The sequence below is a fragment of the Camelus dromedarius genome, chromosome 3 (assembly GCF_036321535.1).
Source record: "Camelus dromedarius isolate mCamDro1 chromosome 3, mCamDro1.pat, whole genome shotgun sequence".
Taxonomy (NCBI): Eukaryota; Metazoa; Chordata; class Mammalia; order Artiodactyla; family Camelidae; genus Camelus; species Camelus dromedarius.
Window position 1 is genome coordinate 49,733,850 of NC_087438.1, and position 22,759 is coordinate 49,756,608.

Sequence of the window (22,759 nt, forward strand, 5' to 3'; positions counted from 1 at the left end):
CACTTGGAACTCACATAGTGTCATAGGTCAATTATACTTCATAAAAATAAATAATTAATTAATTTTTAAAAACATTAGCATTACACTGACCTGGTCAAAAATTGACCAATGACTAACACTGAGGTGGTAACTGGGTCGTCATTGGTCAGTTAAACATTGGATTTTCTTTTTCTCTTCCTCTTTGGATTTATAATACGTAGGAGAAAAAGAATCTGACACATCATGTTTTTTATCACTTTTATTAACAAAAAAAAAGTTTTAATGTAACTCACTATTGAAATAATATGATTAATGGAGTTTAAATGACCAGGATGAAGGTCAGTGGAGATCTCACAGGGGTCTGGGTGCTTGGGATTGACAATATACTCAAAGGAAAGGGGCAAAAGACTAGGCCATCATATTTTCCTCCAAGTTGTCTGACATAAGGCAGCAGAGTTAGCAAGGAGGCAGGAACCCAGAGCAATAGCACTGTCTTGGGGGTGGAAATCATGCATTTGGCCGAAATACCTCAGAACAGAGTAGACAATGTCAAGACCTGAGCTTGAATCCTTGTTCTAATCAAAGTAAAACAACAAAAAGCAAAAGAAAGCAAGCCAGAACACAAGCATGCAGTTGAAATTGCTAAAGGTCAAGTAGCTGCTTCTTTGCCCCAAATGCAAATCAAAATGATTATGGAAAACAAAGAGCTAACAGAGTTTCTAAGGCTAATATCTCTCACCTGAAACCTGGGAGAACACTGAGCAGGTCCAGAGGCAAATGCTTAGGAGAATACAGGACTGATGGGCCCATTGTCCCTGTGGGAAATGGAAGGCACCTGGAAGCCCCAGGCAGTGGATGAGAGCACAAGTCCTTGTTTACTTCTTCTCAGCCCACCTATTATTTGGAAAACTCCGATTGGAAAAACTGCTTTAGAGGTAAATGAAGCTCAGATAATACTTATCCAAGCCTTCTCTCAATTTCCCCCAAATGTGACCTTGTTATAGGACTTGAGAGATAGTGAGTGGTGCAGCATAGCATGTCAAAACCTGCAATGTGGACTGATTTTACTAGCACCAAAAGTCACTTCAGGAATCTATCCAAACCTAGTATTTTTCTCTTGACCTCTTTAAAATGTGTTATTCAGTAAACTAGGCAATACACAAGACGAACAGAGAGAAGTGTAATGCAAATAATGGTGCTGTTAAATGGGTACTTCCTGTCCCAGGCCTCCAGAGTAGGGTTCTTTACCATTTATTTAGGCCTGTATTTGCCTCTGACTGCCTGCTTGCACTCTGGTTCCAAGGAAAAAGTATTCCATTAGATCATGGGCTTTATTTCTTTGGGTCTCGGTTTCCTCATCTATAAACTGGGGGTTAAATGCATCCCCGACTACCTTACAAAATGGTTACGAAACTTAAAAAGAGACAAACTCAACGCTAGAATTGAAGGAGCCCAATTAAAGACATCCTTGTTTTCCACGGTCATGTTCTGAATAATTGAGGAATAAGACAAAACAATATATCAGAAAGAGAACTATAACATCACTTTTATTAGTAATAAAGCTAATATTAGAAACATGGTTCATATCAGCAAGCAAATGGAATACCATACATAGAACTCAAGAATTAAAAGGATTTACCCACCCAGCGCTGGAACACTAGAGCACCCCTCACCACACCTCTTTCCTCCCCTCCGATTAAACACCTGGAAGGGAGGAAAAGGGCAGAAGGCTTCGGCTGGGTAGCTTGCTCCCAAGAGGAAGAGGGTGTAACTGAGCTGAACATGGCCAGTTTACACGTCCAATCCTACCAATCTATCAGGTCATCCCTTCTATTTGGGGGATAGTGCAAAACAAAACAAAGGTGGGAAGGACAGAAAGGATCAGGAGTGTCATACAAATAAAGCCATCTCCATATGGAAGGGCACACCAGAAACAGAGGGAAAACGTTGCTTTCACTTCCCCCAGTAACAGATCTTATCTGCCACACTTACACACTACACTTGTACTCAAAAGCTACACTTTAAAAACAGTACTTTATAAAGATGTTAGAAGAAAATAGAGAACAAGATTTTTATAAACTAAGCATGGGGGAGGTTTTCTGGGGCGTAAAAAGAAAAGCAGAGACCATAAAAGACTAATTCAAATTTGTGATTTTCTCCTTATGAAGGCGTGGTGATCAGAATATCCACTGGGTAAACTCTCTAGGATTATGTGATTATTTAATTTACTTATTTGGATAGGTTATTGCTAGACATTGTGGAGTGAAGAACTACAAGGAGAGGGAACCATCAGAGCATTAAAGAGGTGGAGCTTCATTTTGTATCAAATTAGTGAAACAGCCTATCTGTTACAATTACAGAAACAGTCTCATTATTACAGCTATATTGCACAAAGATATGGTTTCAACAAAATAACACAAAAAGTACTTGCCACATCTGAGTTATAATTATTATTAGGCTTTATTGCAATTAGGCATAAATTAAAGTAATTCATATATGTTCTAATAATCAGTATAGTTTAATGAGATCAGATCTGGTTTTTAGATTTCTTCTTCTTCCCCTGTCAGTTTGCTAGTATCTATGAGCGGTAATGATGGTTTACGGATCACCACCGAGACACGACAAAGAGCACAATGGGCAACGGGAATCCCCTCGCCTCCTGCCCCTCCATCCCACAGTCGTCTCCTCTCTCCACACCTGCTGTGGTTGGCCGACTTTCAAGACGCCCTCAATGATCTCCAACTCCTGCCTTTTCCATCACTGTGAATCCTTCCCTTTGAGTGTGGGCTGAGCCTAGTGACTTGTTTCTAGAGGATAAAATATCAAACGTGAAGTTATGTCATTTCGTGATTAGACCTCTACCTTGCCAGCTCCGTCTCTTTTGTCCTCTTGTTTGCTCACTCTGACAACGCCCGCACCAGACAGGGAAACAGCAGGCCTATACAGGTGAGGATTCAGCCTAGAGTTAACATATCTGCTAACAAAACAAAGTATGCAACTCTAAAAACTGCAGGGGCCCATACCATCCAGTATAAATGCAGTCATATTTAAAGAAGCACTCTAAAGTAGTCAAATATAATGAATAAGAAATTCCGTTCCTTACTCCAGATGTTTGAAGAACATTAATAGGACCCATAACCCATACTGACTCTTCTCACTTCCCTCCACTCTGCAATTTCTTGCATCCTGAGGAAGTTCCAGAACTTCTCACACACTTAATTTTTAGCTCCGAATAACTTTTATTTTCCCTTTCCCCACTGCATTGTTTTTTCCCCCTTGATTATTTAGATAATCTTAGTCTCTTCCCAACCAATAAGAATCTTTTTTGCCTGCTCTGTTTTCCTGGGAGAGGAGGTGGCTAAGAGGAAGAAACTAGAAGAACAGTAGGTTCTCCTCAGCTCCTCAGCTGCATGTTAACAATGAAATGTTAATAATTTTTTTCTTTGGAAGCAAAACTGATACCTTCCCCTGCTTCCATGATGGATAAGTGTGTACATAATGTGCTACAGTCAGGAGGGAAGTTCACCCCTGAGGATAAACCAAAACAAACAGACAAAATAGAGATGCCTTGTCTGGATCTTGAAACCTGAAAACTTTCCTATAAGTTGTCAGCTTGCTGTTAAAATAGCTTTATTCCTTTCTGACTCTTGCAGTTCTATACATGAAGCTAAAAGACTGTGCCAGTTATTAAGCTATCATCTCTCAGCTCCAAACCACCCGTCTATATCCTACTTTGTGATGCAGGTCTGGAACGTGACAAATCACATTTGTGCTGTGCTGGCTGGCTCCCTAGCAAGATCTTCCAATAAGGGACACTAAAGGGAAACCCCAAGGCTGGAGGAGGAAGGGGGCCTTAATCTTTCCTATTGGCTTCCTCTTAGCTCCCTGTCTGCTTCCTGTTCCTGTGGGATCCCCTAGCAATTGAATGCACTCTCACCGCACAGTTTACTTTCCACAGCAGAAACTGAAACTAGTTTGCAACTTCTCTATCACTCCTAGAGCTGGCCTCCCCTCCCCTCACAGGCACCAGCAGTGGCCAACTCCTGCCTTCTCCTCAGAGGTCTCGGTCTTTCCTCCGTAAGGACCATTCTCTGAACTCAGAGAAGTGAGCACCACCAAGCAATGTCCCTTCCTTGGAGGTCTGAGTTTCACTCCCAGGGGACCTTTCCTCCAAATTTCTAAGTTTTAAAAATTACAACCCCCTCCTTTTTCGTTTCTAAGACCTAGGGGAAATAGCCGCTTCCATGACACCGTAACTAGATAGCAATTCTTTTCTTTTCTTTTTTGAAATATAGTCCGTTTACAATGTTGTGTCCATTTCTGGTGTATAGCATAATGTTTCAGTCATCCACAGACATACATATATTCCTTTTCATATTCTTTTTCATTATAGGTTACTACAAGATATTGACTATATTTCCCTATGCTATACAGCAGAAACTTGTTGTTTATCTATTTTATATATAGTAATTAGTATCTGCAAATCTTGAACTTCCAATTTATCCATTCTCACCCCAGACAGCAGTTCTTTACATTGAATTCTGTCTGTTAAAATGACTGGTGTGGTTTCTTTCTCCTGACTGGACCTTGAAAAATACAGAAATTTGTCCCAGGAATGGTCCCAGGAAACAGATCCTCAAAGACAGGATTTTGGGATTAGTTGAGTTATGTACATGAACTGAAACGCTGTGCTGAGCTCCTAACCAATGGGAAATGAAATGCTAATAATCCAAAGTGTATTAATACTCTATTGCTGTGTAACAAATTAACAGCCAGTTGATGATATAGGCTTCATTTATCATTCTGCTCAAAATTCTTCCAGCATGTGTCCACTATTTGGCTCCACAGCCTCTCCTACATCTTAAGGTAGGTGTTACAGCATCATCTCACTTCTGGTACCACATTTGGTATTAGTTTTCCATTGTGCATAACAAATTAGTGCAATTTGCCAACTGCAACAACACACATTTATTACCTCACAGTTTTCATGGCTCAGGACTCTGGGCACAGCACAGATGGATCCTTTTTTAAGCTCATGTGGTTGCTGGCAAAATGAGGCTCTCTGAGATTGTAGGAGTATAGTCCCCAGTTTTTCTTGCTAGCTGTCAGCTGGGGGCCATCTCAGTCTCTAGAGGCCACCAGAAGCTCCTTGCCACATGACCCTCTCACTGGCCATCTAACAATTTATGTCTTCAAAGCTGGTGAGGGAGAGTCCCTTTCTCTAGTCTACTAAAACAGAGTCTCATAAAACATAATGTAATCATGGTGATAGGTCATCTCACCTTTGACACATTCTACTCGTCAGAAGCAAATGACAGCTTTCACTTTTACACAGGGTAAGAAATTATACAATGTTGTAACTCATGGGAGGTAGGGGTTACCTTACAGTGTGTCTACCACATCTTGTATGGAATGGCACCACAGCTCATCACATTGTCACCCATGGTTGATACTGTTACTGCAGTAAAGATGACTATAATTATGTGGTGATGAATGGATTTTTTTGAGTATGTAGGAGCAGTCACAGAAGAAAATGAGCCCAGGCCTTTAAACTCTCAGCTCAAGTCATCATCACAGAACCAGAGAGTACCCCTAAGTTTTTAAAATTTTTGTAGCCACTAAATTTCTCCTTAAAAACTTAGGGCATTGATTGGGAAGGAATAGGACCCTGAAATTTAGAATGAGCACATCTGTTGGATTAAGAGGAAGGTGAGATTCTTGATTCTTGAGACACCCCTTGCAGTGTGGGGAGCATTCTCTCCCTATTTGAGTAGGATAGCCTTAATTTGCTTGAAAAACTTTAAGCGATTTTACCTGAAGCAGGTGTTTCATAAGGGCATGTCCATTCTCCTCGAGATCCACTCCGATTTCTCCATCTTGCCACAAGACCTATAGCCAAAGTGAGATTGCAGATTGCTTCAGGGAGATAAGCACAAAGTTTGACATAGGAGGAAATAGCTTATTCTCTAAAATAATGCCAACATTTTGCTAATTTACATTGGCAGAAACCTGGTGAATATGTGAATGAATGTACCATGGAATCAGCCAAATGTTACTGCTATGGGCATACTTGCCAGTGATTCTGGATCTAATGGGTTGGCAGCAATTCACCTTTGTTTTTATCTGGCAGGACCAGCAGTCCACCTTCACAGTCTTGCCTCTGTGATATGTCAACTTACCTGCTGTCTGCCAAAATTAGCAAAGATCTTGATTGTCTTGGATTCCATTAAGCATCACACTGGTCCATCACACTAATTATGTTTATTGGGCTAATAAGCAAGAATTTGCAGGTTCTTTAGATGCCTTAATAAGGGATATTTGAACCCCATGAATATTTAGGGATCTGCCATCTCGGGAAAGTTTCTGGCGATCCAATGGTCTGGAGCATGTCAAGAAGATAGTCTTTCCAAGGTGAAATTCAAGTTGCTGCCCCTTACACTGCCTGCCCCTAAAAGAGGCAGAGTGTTTGGCGGACCTTTTTTATGTCAGAGGTGACAGGTACGACAGCGAAGATGTTACACAGAGCTATTCACTAAATAACTGGAGATTTCCAAGTTTTGTTTTTTTTTTTAACTTTATTTCTCTGTAATTTAAATTGACTTAGCTCTCAAGGCCCCTTTTCCACTGAGGGTAGAAAACTTAAACTTAACTAACTCAAGCTTTCTTAATGTCATCTGAATTAAATTTCTTGTAGAAATAGAGACAGGAAGTAGGGCATAGGTATCCTCTGCTCTTGTATTGCCAAGCTCACCTAGTTTTTCATTTGTTTGTTTTATTTTAGCTGACAGTTCTAAGTAGGTAGAAAGTTCAGGTGCAAGCTGTTCTTTTCCTTAGGTCCTATGACCAAAATACCAATTACCAGTGACCAGTGATACTCAGAGTATCTAGGGCATGTACATTTGGAGACTCTTGCAGGCACCAACTGGAGATTTACAGCACGTGCCTTTAGGGTTTGGGAGCAATTTATTATTATTTCTTTTTTAAACCATGTTAACCTTAATTTAAACAACTTTAAGGACAGACAGCTGGGAAGTGGTAGAGCCCACACGTACCAACACTGTTTGAATAAATCACCAGGCAGGCTATCGTGCCTTCGGTAAAAACACAAGGCACTTCAATTATAGCACTTATCTTGCTCTAGTCTATGCCCACTCTTCCCATTAAATTGTCATTGCTTCTTTTTTTCCCTCCTTTTCCAGTTTTACTAGGTAGAATTATTACAGTTTGACTGCACATACACATTACACTGCATGTAAATACATATATACAGTATAGTGCATGGGTTTTTTTTTTAATTAAAGTCATTGCTTCTTGATATCTCCACACTACTCTGTAGAGTGCCTTGCACAAAATGGATGCTGCGTTAAATGTTTATAGGATTTGACAGCTACATCCATGCTCATGAGATGTAACACTTACATGGTCCTATGATGTGCTGAATTGGCAATCACTGAGTTTCACAGTAGGCTCTTTCCTTTCAAACCCACAGCCAAGGAATCTTCCAAGTTACGTTAGAATCACAGTATCTGTGTACCCGTGCATATTATTAGTCTCTTTTGCCCAGTGCTTTCCTCATGGAATCTACTTTATAACCTGCCAAAATTAAGAATGCCTCCCCTCGATGGGCAAAACTGTATTCTGAGTCTTTTGACCATGATAAGACAGAAATCGTATGACCAAAAAACAGAGATCTCTGTTAGAGGATTTCACTCTTCTAGCCCCATCAAATGCAGTGCCAAGCAACATCCAGATATTCCTCACATTGTTCTGGGCCTTGACTGAAGGCATAATTCTTCAATTTTTGACCTGCCTTAGACCTCAAAGCTAGTGGTGATATAACTCTGAGAGCATAAACTGGCAACCACATACAAGAGCAATAAGCATGCAAAAACAAAGCTCCATGCAGGGACTAAACCGTGGGCCTACTTGACATCCAAAGATATTCCCCTTTAACTTTATTCTGGACAATGAGAGTCAACCTCCTCCCTAATTTTTGTAGCAATAAAGGAAGCACGAGGCATGACTTTTCAACAAAGTAGTATTTAGCAGAGGATTTGTATGCATTACCGCTTACCTGTCAGCGTAGATACGAAAAGCAACATAGATTTTGACATGCTTTGCTTAAGAACAATAGACAATTTTGATCCCTTTGTTCCTCAAGAGATAGTAAAATGACAAACTGATATCAAGGTTTGTTAGGCTCCACGGGGTAGATTTTCCCAAGAGTCTTCCATAACATTTGTCCCATATATTGTGTAATTTGTACATCTAGCGAAATGCTTCTTAAATGCCAACTCCTAAGAATGAGAGTACATGTCTCAGGACCTGACGATTGTCTTTGGTCTCAGTGTAGGCGTCACCTGATGGGATATCAGTGCTCTGCACCACCCATCTGGCTTTAGCAACATCTTTGGGAAATTCTAGAGTGAGACATACTTGGCTCATTGATTCATTCAATACATTTTTTGAGAGCTTAGACTATGGAAGACACTACTAAGTCCTAGGGAATAAAATAGAATATGGATCGTGGCCAAAGCAGACAACGTCCCTTCCCTCATGGAATGTGAAGTTCAGTGGCAGAGGCAGAAAATTAGACAAGCAATTGTACCACCGTGTGAGAAGTGCTATGATAAAGGTACCCCAGAAAGAAGGTAATAATAAGAATCAGAGCAGAAATAAATGAAATAGAGATCAGAGAAACAATAGAAAAGATCAACAAAACTACAAAAGCTGGTTCTTCAAAAAGATAAACAAAATTAACAAACTGTTAGCAAGACTAAGAAAAAAGGAGAGATGACTCAACTAAAATCAGAAATCATAATATAGAAATACATAGAATCGTAAGAGACTACTATGAACAGTTACATGCCCACAAAGTATATAACCTAGAAGAAACTGGTAATACATTTATAGAAACACACAACCTACCAAGACTGAATCAGGAAGAAATAGAAAATCTGAACATACTAATAACAAGCAAAGAGATTGAATCAGTAATTTTAAAACTCACAACACAGAAATTTCTAAGACCAGATGGCCTCACTGGAGAATTCTACCAAACATTTGAAGTAGAAAATCTCTAAGAACAATTCTCACTTCAAATCTCCTCTACACTTTTTACAGTTTGGGTACCCCTTAATGTTCCTATTTTCTTCCAAAGGGTACTCTAGATTCCTACCTTCTTTCGAATTTGGATTAGGTACTTCGGAAGGAAACCTGAAAATCTCCTTCACCATTTCCCTCGAGCCTAGAACCAACTCTCTGAAGCCCTAAACTCTCCAAAGCCAGAGGCACATCTTAAAAAAAAGAAAACCTTCCTTTCTTACCTAGCCTCTAAATTCACTCCATCCCTATTCATACCTAAAGTCTCATACTGTCCAGTTTTTCTGAGATTATAATTTTTTTACTTTTCTGGACAAAATACCTTTCACTCTAAATGTTGTAATTTCTACTTCTAAGAAAGGAAGTAAATATCAACTGCCATCTTTGTCCCAAAGGGTAGGTTTTTTTCCAAACTCCAACCAATTAAAATTTCTTTTCTTACTAGTTTTGCTCTTTGACTCCTGTTCTATTTAATTAAATTTCTTTTCTTTTGTCTCCTTATAAAAATAATGAACTGTAGAAATTTTGGAAAGTACAGAAAATTACAAAGAAGCAAACTAAAAAAAAAAAAGGTGGTCAAAATATTTTGACTGTTTTCTTTTGGTCTCTTTTGCATCTCTGTAATGACTTTTCATGTTTTCCTCCCAATTGTCCTTCCCTGCGTGCCTTCAGTGTATGAGAACTCTCAATTCACCCAAATAACCCACTAAACCATGTGAGAACTTGAAAAGGAAATTAAGTTCTAGAATAGTAGAACAATACCTTCTTTTTCAATGTTTTCTCCCCAATTTAAAAAGTTATGAACATTTCAAACACACAAAAAAGTTGAAAGAGAAATAAAATGAACACCTTGAATGCCTACCACCTAGATTCAATAATTGTTACAACCTACAATTTTGCTTTATCTCTATCAGTCATCTACATACACATTTTTCCTTCTGACATTTGAAAGTGAGAAGCAAACATCATGGCACTTTATCCCTAAATGTGTCAGCATGCATCTCCTAAGAATAAGACATTCTCCTAGATACTATACCATTACTTTACTTCAATCATTAACAGTAGTTTCACGCTACCACCTAGTACCTAGTCTACATTCAAATTTTCCTAATTGCCCCAAGAATATGTTTTGTTGCTTTTTTCTTTTGAACTAGGATTCAATTCAATAGTCACACATTGCTGTTAGTTGTCTCTTCAGTCTCTTTTACTCTAGAACAGTCCCTTCCCCTTTAAAAAAAAATGAGATTCACTTTTGAAAGTCAGACCATGTTTTAATATCATCCTTTCAACTTATTTCCCATCTCAGAACCAGCACAATTCATTATCTTTCACTTGTACAATTGCAATTACCTCCTCACTCAAGTCTTGACTCCACCATCTCTCTAATATATATTGTCGACAAGACGATTTTTCTAGACAGCACTCCATATCACCTTCAAACTCAGGCCTGGTAAACAAAGCCATGCATCCTCCATGGAAATATGACTCAGGCTGGGCCGACTAGCATGAATCTCAAGACTTCGACAGAAGCTACCAGTCACTCCTCTTCTCGCTAGCCGTGTACCTGAGAGCTTTTGAGGCTGCAGGGCATCGTGCTACCATTAGGGAGCGCCTGGAGACCCTGGGGCTGCGCTTGGAGCCAGAAGAAGAAGCCTATGTGGCAGAAGGCAGAGCAGAGAACTGGACAGAAATGAAGCGTGGGAATATCTTTGGAGCCTGATTCTAAATGAAGAGAAGTCAGATCTGACTCCTGGACTTTTCAGTAATGTGAGCCAATAAATTCCATTTTGGAGGCAAGCCAGTTTGTGTTGGGTTTCCTATCACTGCGATTCAAAGAGTCCCAGCAGCTGTATGCTTCATAAATTTACTTTCACACTAATCACTGATTCTCAGTGATTCTTGGAACTCGCGCCTCAGCGCCATCATTCATCAACATCCCACCGTCTTCTGTCTGGGTACTTGTTTTGTTTCACTTGCAAGGTTCTTGGCTTCAAGAACCGTGGGGTACCCTTATGTTAGCTGAGCTTTTTATGGCTTACATATTTGTATTCTATATCTAATTGCTTTAATTGATTTGTTTTTTCACTCTGCATTTCTTACGGTGTCTCAAGACTTTCTCTTTATTAGCAATTCTATATTTAATTCTGTCTAGTCAGCTCCTTGATATTTATAATTTATTAGTCATATAATGGTATTATTCTGGGACTCAATTCATTTTCATAGCACTGCAATCTCCTTTTTCAGCCCATTCTGTTATTTTACCATGTAGTCTTTGAACTTTTGTTTTATTGAATGTAGATGACTAATAAATTGTTCTAAAATGAGGAAGTTTGAGAGAAATTTATTCTTTTCCTTGAGCAATATTTTCTTCTAGAATGGATTTTATTACCTCTTTTGCTTGCTAGCTTCCTTAATTCATTTAGTTTATTATGGACTGTTTCTCCAGTTGCCATTCCATCTCTTCTTCCTGCTCATGTTTGAAGTGAGCTTCCATGTCTAGACTCTAGAGCAGTGATTCTCAACTTAGGGTGATTTGTACCACAGAAAACATCTGGTACTATCTGGAGACATTTTTGGTTGTAATAGTTGGGGCAGGAGCCAGGGTGGGTGTTTGCTACTGACATTTAACAGGGATGCTGCTATACATTCTGCAACGCACGGGATACACCACTCCCCTACAACAAAGAATGATCTGGCCCAAAATGTTAAGTGCTCAAGTTTAGAAACCCTGCTCTCGGACCTTCATATGAAATATGATCTATGATACGGAGGGAATGTCCTTGTTTCTCTTCTATATTTGTCTTCCTCTAAAAAGAAGAACTTTAAAGCTGAACACTGGGTTCTGCTCATCTCCGCAGAGCTGAAAGGGAGCAGAGAGAGTCCTTCTGGGGTTGTGTACACCTGTTATTATGGTACCTGGACTTTGCTTCATTTTTTTGAGAATTCTTATAGCCTGGAAACTTCTACCTGCTTGGAGCAGCATCTATTCCTGTGGCTTCAGATCAAGTTCCTAGTTCACCACAGAAACAAAGAAACAGACAAAAAAGGTGAGGGGAGGAGGTTCTTCCTGCCTCTGTTGACATCCTGTGGCAATGGTGGATTCTCTCCAGGGTTCTTTGACTTTTCCCTGGTCTATCTACTGACCATCTCCATCCATTTCTCTCCTAATGGAGAGTTATTAAGAAAGATTGGGTCAAATTACCCAGTTTCTCTGTCTTGCTTGATGGGAATGGGCTGAGGAAAGAATGAGGAGGGGATGAGAAGTAAAATCTATTTGGGTCCCTGGCCACTTCTTTTCAAAGTTTATGACCTAAAGTTGTACTTCTTTCCATGCTTTATTGCTACCGGTGAATTTTTTTCATCTGACCATCTTTTGAAGATTTTGTCAGGTAGTAAGGAAAAGAGGTTTTTTTTTGTGTGATTATTCCATCCTCTTTGCCCCTAATTTTCCTACTATAGCAGTAAGTATTAAGACTTCCTGAAGCCAATATTTTATTACCCTGATATTACTTTATTATTCATCTTGGATGGCTACAAAATTAGGCCAACCAGAAAGGTCTGGGCACTAGGTGGCAGGAACGGGGTCCCTAAGCCAAGAATCATGATCCAGTAAAAACTTTTCTAGAAAAGGTTTGCAAATACCATCTACCCATAAGGAAGAAAAATCAATTTTGAAACAGGCCTGATGGGATTCTTGTCCAAGAAATCAGGCACATCTGAGTGAGAAATAGCAAGAGGGTCCTAGAGGTCAGCCCTCGGCTGATAGCTGCTCAAGACTGCTCTCCTCACACGCCTTTAATCAGTCCTTCTTTCCTGTGGGGCACGTAATACCTCCATCTCTAGTCTGGTCTGCCTCGAAGACTGTCCCTGTCTAATGCCACCTAGCTTTCTTAGGTATTTATAGAACAAGGACACTGGATGGGAGGAGGGAGAGAGACATCTGAGTCTCTGTTTTCTTGAAAGCCCAGCCTTCCCGCCCTGATCCTAATTAGCTTTTCTCTATTTCTGTGCTATGCCTTCCCCACTCCCAACTTGCTGTGTTTTCTTCTCCTGAGCAACAAATAAATATACTCACTTCTCAAACGTATTTTTCAAAACATGTTGAAGAATCTACAAACCTCTGTGCCCCAGAGTCCAATCTTTCTGCCCTCAAATGTGCATGGCATACAACTGCGCAGACAGCGTGTCCTGATCACTGTGAGAGCTTTGTACCTTCCAAACACCTTCACTAACAGTCATTTCCTGAGAGAGGCAGGGTGCAGGGCACTGTCAACAGACGCTGTCTTTCCATTGTCGCGAGTCCCCAGGGAAAGAGGCTGAGGAAAGAGGTGTCTCCACACAGACAACCCAGTCAAGAGCCAAAATACTCTGGCAGGATCTTGGACCACAAAAACACTACGCTCCCTGTAAGCGCTGCATTTGGAACTTCTCGGCAATTTGCTAGACTTGAGTAAATGCAGAGCTGGCAGCCAGACATAAATACCGTCTCTCCCAGCCGGGAGAGCCTTAGCTCCACAGGTGCTGTCTCTCTCTGCCTTCACCTTACTGGTTTCACTTCCACAGCTATAGTTCGTGAACGATTGTAAAGTTGGCCTAGAGCAGGTGGGAGAAATTTCTGGCGGTGTGGGCCAGGGGACTCGAAGATAAAGAGGCAGGAAATGCATCCGCACTTTCTCCCCAGCTGCCTCTCAAACACTGATGTTCCTGGAAGGCCCTGAAAAATTCAAGAAATTCTGTGAATTTCTCCATCTGTTTAATTCCCTAGCTATACAAGCGACCCCAAGTTGGTAGAAAAATAATTTTGCACTTGTGTGTTTCTTGGAGTTCAACCAGTGGTGGGACCACTTGGGGTAAACTGAGGAGACCTGACCAAATCCAACAGCCAGACTCACAACATCCCGGAGGTTTGCTCTGCTTTCTGAAAGTTAGGAAGCTGACATGGTTGCAGGCTCATTTAAAGTGTTTGACAGCTTTCAACAAATCGGTCAATTGGTAGATTGGCTTTTGAAGAAATTATTTTCAGGAACATACCTACAGTCTGCTTGTCTCCCAGACCCTGGTCCCTCCCCACCCACTCTGGCTCTGAGCACGTCGCCCATTCCGGGCTCTGACACTGTCAACCTGTGTCAGACAGCTCCCAGTCTACTTCTTTGGCCTCTGAGCTCAGCCTCAGAGCTGGCCAAAAATATCTACCTCAGAGCATTAGTCAACCTGCCTGGCTTACCTGACGCCCTTCCCAGTTCCTTCTGTCTGTCCTTTTATCTGTAGCTATCAGGCTCCATCTTTCCGAATCACTGTCTCTTTCTTTCTTTCTTAAAGCCCATCGCTGTTCTCAATCCACCACCACCTGTCTTGTTGACTCGCTATTTCCAGGTCAAGGCCTCCTCTCGGCTGAGTTGGCCCTCCTTTGTCACAGTGGGAGGCCCCCAGAGGCATTCTAGCTCTTCCTCTCCAGTCTCGCTCTATTGTCCCCTGGGCTGTGTTTACCCACACCACTTCTGACACTGAATGTCTGGTGTCTATTCCAACACTGTTTCTTCAACGCCCCTACACCAGCTGGCTGTCCTGCAATTCAGGGTTCCCATAAACTCTTCCTCAGGTCCGATAATTCACTAGAATGCCTCACAGAACTCAGGAAAATGCTTACATTTCTCAGCATATTATAAAGGATACAACTCAGGAATAGCCCAACAGAAGAGATGCATAGGGCACGCACAGGGGGAAGGGCACAGAGCTCCCATACCCTCTCTGGATGTACCACCTTCCCAGCACAGTGATGTACTCAGCAACCCGGAAGCTCTCTGAACCCATCATTTAGGGATTTTTACGGAGGTCTCATTACATAGATACAATTGATTAAATCATTTGGCCATTGGTGATTAGCCCAATCTCTAGCCCCTCTCCTCCATACCCCAGGTTGGGAGGGGGTGGGGAAGGATGGGGCATGGGGGTTGAGGTGAAAATTCCAACCCTCTCATCATGCCTTGGTCTTTTTGGTGACTAGCCCTCATCTTGCCACCATGTAGGCACCCTAGCCACTAGTCATCTCATTAGTATACAAAAGACAATCTCATCACACAGTAGATTCCAAAGTTTTTAGTAACTGAATGCCAGGAACCAGGGACAAAGACCAAATATTTATTTATTTTTATTATATCACGCTATCCCAAACAAAACAAAACTAACAAACTTAACTCACCGCCTGTTAAATTTCTGAAAGTGGACATCAAGACATTTCTATTTGCTAGCATCCACAATTATCCTGTTTAAAGGCAGTTGTCTTCTTTGAGTTTCTGGATCTGACAACATATGACCAATGATCACATACCAGGTTGTTTAAATGTTTATGTTATTTATACTTGTCTATACTAAACTATGCTGTCCCTTTGCCCCAGCATCCCCAGGGATAATCCCTCAGTGGTCAGGCTTACTCTCCATGACCTGCCCGTTGTCTGTACCAACAAGTACTAAAAGAATTCTTTTATAACCTGGTTGTGGGGCAAGGCTTTTGAACTACAATTGAAAATCCAGATACAATAAAGGAAAAGACTACATTCGAAAAACAAACAAACAAACAAACAATTTTGCATGGCAAAAGTCACCATGAGCAAAGTAAAAAGACAAACTGGAAGAAAACATTTGCAAAATACATCTCAAATAATGGGTTAATGTTCATAACATGAAGCACATCTCAAATCTAACAGCAATTAAAAAATATAGCTGACACAGATTAGAGCAACCCTGCAGGCCAACAGGAACATATTACCATTTCCCACTCATTTTAGCACCCCATAGTCAATCTTACAGGCAGAAAGGTTGAAATGCCTCCCTATATAGATAAACTCTTCCAAGAGTCAGGGGTGTCAAACCTGGTGTGCATAAGAATATCTGTCAAATCTGCAACAAACAAAATATGTGCCCTATATTTTAAGAAATATAATGCGGTTTCAAGGATATTTTTGACTCTGACATTTTCTCTCCCCATATGGTTAAAAAAAATTTTTTAAGCCTTGAGATCCTGCTGGAGTTCCAGTTTTTACACTGATTTTAGAAAATAACTCCCACAAATAATATGCTTCCTCTATCCAAAAAGATGAGATTTTTAGATATTGGAATCACAGTGACCCCAACGGTATGTAGAAGCTTCGTGAATTCCTACTTAACCATCCATCAGCCTTCTTGTCCTTTCTTTGAAATACTCAGCGCCAGAAATGGTTGTTGACTTTACTTGACTTTAAGTTCCAGTTTAACAGTATTTATGATCAGAGTCAGAGTTTCACTAGTGTTAGAATCATCAACAAACATATATCGGTCACTTTCCATGTGTAAGCTAGAGTACTTGCAAGTGTAAAGATGCTGACATCTACCAGTTATGGAGACCAGGCCTACTCAGAGGCCAAGGACAACTAAAGTGAAGAAACAAGAGGCTTTCAGAATATGGTTTGTGAATGAAATATTCCTGCCCAGGCATTAGGAAGGAATTACAACAGCTTCGGGGGGAACAGGGCCAGCTTGGGGCTTGTAGGCAAAAGAGGCCCAGTAGGAAAGTGAAAGGCATGAAGAGGCCGGTATGGTGACCCATAATGCAGCGCTCACAGCAGACACGGCACCTCTTGCCACATCTCCTGCTCGTGTGTCATCATCAGCTGTGGGTATGTCATCTCCAGCTGCAGTTCCTGGCAGGCTGAAGGCCTCCCTCTTCAAGTGCCCAACATCAAGTCTTTCAACTTTTTTGCCTCAAGACTTTTTCCAAAGCCTCAGTATCTCAGCCCTGCACACACCCAACTGAGGTGTGCCCCAGAAGGCACCTCTCAACCAAAGAGGGAAGGGTCAATGATCTCACCTTCCCCTCTCTCCCTGCCAACCTTCAGGGGGTCCCCAGCAGAACTGAGCCCCAGTTACCCACATGGTGACTAGCTGGATACTGACCTTTCCTTTGTCCATATTGTTCTGACCTCCCAGGGTCATCCCCCAAATAAGCTATTGCACCCTAGTTTTTGGCCCAGTCTTTGCCTTTGGGGGGACTCAAACCAAGACAGTCCTGCCCTAGGTAAAGGAGGAATAGGATCAACTGAAAAAGCAGGTTGAAGTTTTAGATTCAGTTGGACCTGCCTGGAAAGAACAGTGTACAGAGAGAAGTGGATCTATCATAACTGTGCAGGGAGAGAGTGGAAAGGAGGGCCTCTGCTATACTTAAGGCCTGCCCAAAACAATGCCTTCCTTCTCTGTACCAGACTATACTTTTAACTCTTTCTTTTTATTGGAATGAGAAGGGTACCTAAAGGCAAAGACCAAATGGTCTCACTTTCACTTTATTCCCTATTAAATACATCACGCAATGGTCAGATATTACCATCTGTGCTTTGAGATCTTCACCAAAACTGAGATTATCTGGTGATCACCAGTCCCAGATTCTGAAATACAGATGGTTCCCCTCATGGGGAATGGAGGAGAAACCTAGGGCTTTGTCCACAGCCTACAGCCAAGCTGCTAGAGAGTTTCCAGGGCAACTGGTTCACTAAAGGACTGGGTAAGAGGAGGGGCCATCTGGCTGATTTTATTACCTTCCTTGGGGTAAAAATTATTAGCCTATGGTGACATCAATCATAATTATCTCAATTTCCCTTGGTCTACATGGGTCAAATTTCTTCCTAAATTATTTGTATTATATAACATGTATTTCAAAAGAATAAGCAAGTGGGAGTTTGAACAGAGAGGCATTGAGCAGAGTCTTTGCAGATGTTTTATGTTCTCTCTTGAGGAACATAAACAGCCTATCTTTTTGGAAGAACCACAGAGACCTTGGCAACACCCTTCTTGAGAACAGAGGTTGCTACATTTCAGAGTAGGAAGTAGCCATTGTGGTTAAAAAAAAAAAAAAGCATTTAGATCATACTAGGTATTAAGAAATGCAAGGGACAAAGCAGAGAAATCCAGACCACAAACCGGTTGAAAGTTGCCATAACTCATTCATTCATTCAGTGTTATGGGTATTGGGAACAGAGCAATGAATAAGACCACAGAGGCCCTATATTCTAAAAAGAGGTTTCCAGATTACTTCTTTTTGTTAGACCATTTATAACATCATATATTTTTGATGAATTTAGCTGAAAGTCAAATCCAGGTGTTAATGAGAATTCCATTCATATTTCAAGCTAATGTTTATAAAACAACAGATCTTTGATCTTAAGTGTATCCTTTCCTATGCCCCTAAAATCTTGATAGTAAAATTGTTTCCTGTTTTTAAGTGATTGGCAACTGGCCATCATTAAAAAGTCCACCAACAATAAATGCTGGAGAGGGTATGGGGAAAAGGGAATCCTACACTGCTGGTGGGAATGTAGTTTGATGCAGCCATTATGGAAAACAGTTCCTTAAAAAACTAAAAATAGACTTACCATATAATCCAATAATCCCACTACTGAGCATATATCCAGAGGAAACTTGAATTTGAAAAGATACAGGCACACCAATATTCATAGCAGCACTATATACAATAGCCAAGACATGGAAACAACCTAAATGTCCATCAACAGATGACTGGATAAAGAACTTGTGGTATATTTATACAATGGAATACTACTCAGCCATAAAAAATAATAAAATAATGCCATTTGCAGCAACATATATGGACCTGGAGATTGTCATCCTAAGTGAAATAAATCAGAAAGAGAAAGAAAAACACCATATGATATCACTTATATGTGGGATCTAAAAAAATGACACAAATGAACTTATTTACAAAACAGAAACAGACTCACAGACATAGATAATAAACTTATGGTTACTGGGAAGGAAAGAAGGGATACAGAGGGATAAATTGGCAGTTCAGGATTTGCAGATACACACTACTATATACAAAATAGATAAATAGCAAGATCCCACTGTATAGCACAGGGAACTATATTCAAAACCTTGTAATATCCTATAATGAAAAAGAATATGAAAACAAATATATATATATATACACACACATATATATGTATAACTGAATCATTGTGCTGTACACCAGAAATTAAGAGAACAATGTAAACTGACTATACTTCAATTTAAAAAAAAATGATCAGCAACTATATTGGGTACTTATTTTGTGCTCAGCCAACATGAGGATAACACAGAAGATTTAGAGGTGGGAGCCTTTCTTCAGTTTTGAGCTCGGCACATTGTTGCTGAAAATAAAGATTCCATTCTCCAGCTCCCTTGTTGCTAGGTATGGCCTGTATTTCTGGCCACTGAGATACGAACTGTGAAAATGGAAAAAAATTAAAAATTAAAAAAAATAAACTGTGAAAAGGGAGCTAACTCAGCTGGAGAGGACCCTTTGTTATTATTTTGCTCCTTCTGGAAGGACTGAAATGCATGCATGACAACAGGAGCTCCAGCTGCTGTCTTGGACCACAGGACGACCCTTGTATAGGATGTAGGATGGAAAATACATGCTGAAGATTGTGAAGCCGAGAGACAGAGAGTTCCTGAAAGCATCTTGGGCTTCCATGTTCATCTTAGATCACCTATTTCCTTTACCCAAGAAAGAAGGAAATGCTTATCTTGTTGAAGCTGCTTCTAGTTTAGGTTCTTGGTTACTTGTAGCCAAATTTATAGCAATTTGTAGCAGATGTAGTTAGGGTGCTGTACACTGGGCCACTTTTCCCTGTGGCTGACGGTAATGTCATATTAAAAGATCGCCTCCTGTTTGCAGGCCTGGGCAATTATTCTTGGCTTCTCTTTCAATGGAATTGCTCAGGAAAGCTGAGGAGAGTCCCCTTGGGCCATTTTCCTTCATGCTTGTTTTTATCCCACATTATAATTTCCTTCTGGTCTCTCTCAACTGGGAACTAATACAAAGCTAAAGGGAGAGGTTGAGACTCAGAGAATGAAGGTGAACAGGAGGAAGATATCGGGGCCTTGACAACTGAGCTGGATACAGCTTTTCTAGTAAATGGCCTGCTCTACACTTTACAACTGAGACCAGGACTGGGTTTGTTATTGGAGGAGACAAAGTAGTGCTCATACTTGGTCAAAATGTGTTCTTCTTCTTCCCCCCTTTTCTTAGTCTTTCATGGACTCTTCTGGGAACCAGTCACCTTAGTCAAGAATACCTAAGATCTCAGGGATGGATGCTTATTACTCATTATAGATACACTGTATCTCTGTTGTATGAATATTCTTTTTTCCTGAGGAGAATAAATTCCTTTAAAAGAAAAAAAAAAACGTATTCCAATACAGCTCATACCTACTCCTCAACTGAATTCTATAAAGCTCGGGAAAGGCCTACAGAGAGGACTGCGAACTGAAAAGAAAACAAACAAAAACAGTCAAACAGTGAAAGCAGGGGACGGAAGAAATCTTTCATCACGGGCCCCTCACCTGTAGAGACCTTTGCCCCTAACTTCCAGAGAGGCTCCAGCTATCGATTTCAGTTTAGAAAGTTTTAGGAACAAAGAAGAGGCAGAATTTTAAGTTTTGCTACTGAAGAAAAATAGCACAAAGGAGAGGAGTAGCGAGATTTTCAGCCTGTGTGACGTGTCACAGGAGAAACCTGAGATCTTCTGCCAGCTTGCTGGTGACTTCCTCACCTTGTAAATCTCTCATATCTTCCAGAACTTTAAGACTTCTGCCTAATTAAATGTTCTCCTATATCTATGTCGCCCCCATTCTTACACTCACGACCCTGGCCCGAGTGCCTGCAGTAGCCTTCCTTTAAACTACTTCCTCCCCTTATTCAAGACACCTTGCATCCCAACTCCATGCCCCACTTCTTATCTCAGTGGACCCTTTGCATTCCTCACTCAGAACACTTACTGTATTATCTAGAAGGATCCATTTGTCATCCTTATTTAACCCTGTACCTTGAGTGCCTAGCCCTTTGCCTAGCTTAGAGCAGCTCCTCAGTGAGTATTTCTTGACCCTGGGCAGGAGTGATAATCAATCACAATATCTGACAAAAGCTAAGTGATCTGTTATCACTTGCAATGTACTAATTAAAAAAAAAAAAAACCCTGAAATCAGAAAAAAAAAAAAAAGTGTAAGGCGCAAAGAGAGAGAAAATTATCCAAGGCTGGAAGATACAAATTTGAACACCACTGGGAACCGCAAATGGGAAATAAATAAGTAAAACCCTTTGTTGATATTATGCAATGTCTTTGGCGATGGATCATGGGAAGCCTCAACAATCACTATATGTTAACACAGTGGAGTGGTTTGGAGCAAGTGCTTAGGATTTCAAAGTTCATATTCCAGCTCTGCCATTTCTAACCTGTGTGATCCTAGGCAGACTATTTAACTTCTCTGTTTCTGTAGCTTCATCATTTGTAAAATGCAAGTTCTACTAATGTTTTCCTAGTAGGGCTGTTAGGAGAATTAAGAGTTGATATAAAGAAAACACCCTAGAAAAGTGGCTAGTACATAGAAAGAGCTATATGAAATTTTATTATTGTTGTTATTGTTTTTCTTATTATAATTCCTCATCCTAAAGCATGACCCATGACAACAAGAAGAAGGAAAAGTGACGGTTGGCAGTCTAAAATATTTACATAAATGGATGCTAAGGGCTATGTGACTAAAGGTGGCAATGTAAACCATTCACTACTTTAAAAGAGGCTCTTAAAATTATACTTGTATAAACTCTTTGCTCTGAGCCCACAAAAGAAGGCACATGGATTCTCTCGACTCCACACCCCACTTTCCTTTTCTATGTCGTGTCCATGCCAATTTTTGTGACTTATTATTAAGTACAAGTTAAGTGCAATAAAGATTCTTTTGAAATATATTTTGGGAATCATATAGAAGTTGTTTTAAGAACTGAAAACTAGGCCATTAGAGTTTCTTTATTCCTTGCTTTTGAACTCATAATCTTACTAGAGTTCTTAATTAAGCAGAGTTTGGGAACAAAAGTTTCCAAATCTTGGTCTGAAGCCTTTTGTTGAAACACCTGAATAATCCTTATTTAAATTTATATTACTAAGTATTTGTATAGTATGACATAATTCTGGCCCTTTAAACTTCTAGGGACATAAAAAAATGTGACAAAGTTTCCAAGCTCTTAGTACTTACAAGTCTTTCTTTCTTCGTCTTCTTACTTTTGATGAGACTCAGAATATTGTACTCTTTGGTTATTAGTTCATTTCAGTCTTCTTCACGCTGGAAACTCTTTCCTTCCATTATAATTAATTTAACAAGTATTTAACAATCATCTCTTCTGTGAAGGGATGTAAGGCTCAAGGTTCTTAAAGGCAGCTTCCACGTCTGTCAAGTTTGCCATTATATCCTCAGTGCCAACCAAGGTGCACTGCGCATAATGGGCATTGCAAAAGTATTTGGCTGAGAGATATGAATAAAGGTCCTATACTGAAGCATGAAGTATAATAGAGCCAGTATAATGTTTAGATCTGGCTTCAAACCCCAGTTTTCCTAATTATTATCTATGTGATCTACAGCAAGTTGCTTAATGAACTCATTTTCCCTTGTAAATGGAAATAGTATCCACTTTATAAGTATTATGAGAATTTAGCAAGATAATGGTTTATTAAGACTTCTACTAAGTGTATAGTATGTTTCAGAGACTGCATTTCAAAATACAAGACTTTAAAGTTTGAGTGGATTGCCATTCTTGCTCTTACAAATTTCCACTTGGTAAAATAAGACAAGTCACAAATATAGAAATGTTATGGGTGTTTCA